Source organism: Sardina pilchardus, chromosome 2, assembly GCF_963854185.1.
Source record: "Sardina pilchardus chromosome 2, fSarPil1.1, whole genome shotgun sequence".
Classification (NCBI taxonomy): domain Eukaryota; kingdom Metazoa; phylum Chordata; class Actinopteri; order Clupeiformes; family Clupeidae; genus Sardina; species Sardina pilchardus.
In genome coordinates this window covers 46,694,793-46,695,942 of record NC_084995.1, presented here as the reverse complement: position 1 = coordinate 46,695,942, position 1,150 = coordinate 46,694,793, and positions in this window count along the sequence as shown.

Sequence of the window (1,150 nt, the reverse complement as noted above, 5' to 3'; positions counted from 1 at the left end):
CACACAAACAAGCTACATTCATTCAAACGCACGCACACACACACACACACACAAACAAGCTACATTCATTCAAACGCACGCACACATACACACGCCAGACGTAACGCAGGAACAGGAAACACTCAATCCAGCTCCCCGCCAGCAACGCTGTGGATTGCGTCGTGATTTCAATATCAGCAAAGCAGCAGTTTTCCTATGTTGACAGGACCAGGGTAATGGTTGCCGCTCCCTTCCGTTAATCTGCTGCTCCTGTTACACATAACATTTAATTAAACATCCACAAGGTGGAGGAGAATAAAAACAACACCAGTAAAGGTGACATACCCAAACGAGGTCTTAAGAACACTCAGGTAGTAGCCTACAGCTGGCGAGTTCAAACGGCAATCAACTAACCCCGCGTACACACTGTCTCCGTCCGTCAACGGATCACGGAGGTTGGATCTGCCGTATGTGTATTTGCATACACGTGATCTGATTGGCTGACGGATCCGTCGCTGCCTGAAAAGTTGAACATTTCTCAACTTTCGTGACGGAGGCAACGGAGCTGAAGCGACGGACAGACCCACAATGCATTTCGAGTCCGCCCCATGCAAAGTGAATGAGATCCGTTGACGGACGGAGACAGTGTGAATGCGGGGTATCCCTCGAAGTTGTTTGATGCATCCAGGGTGGCAGTTCAACGCAAGGGTGCTATTGAAAAGGAAGCGGTTGTCATAGCTACAGCTAAACACTTTAAACAGAGAAGTAGCGATAGCTACCTGAGCGGCAACATACCTGCGGCAGTGAGGGTCGGAGAAGCAACAACTAGGCGGGTCTTTGATGCCTGGCATAACGTAACGAGGGCTTTCTAGTTTAAATAGAGGCGCCTCCAGTATGGTTAACGTAACGTAACGAGGGCTTTCTAGTTTAAATAGAGGCGCCTCCAGTATGATTGGCGTAATGTAACGAGGGCTTTCTAGTTTAAATAGAGGCGCCTCCAGTATGATTGACGTAATGTAACGAGGGCTTTCTAGTTTAAATAGAGGCGCCTCCAGTATGGTTGGATTGTATCTGGCGTGACGTAACGAGGGCTTTCTAGTTTAAATAGAGGCGCCTCCAGTGTGGTTGGCTTGTATCTGGCGTGACGTAACGAGGGCTTTCTAGTTTGAAT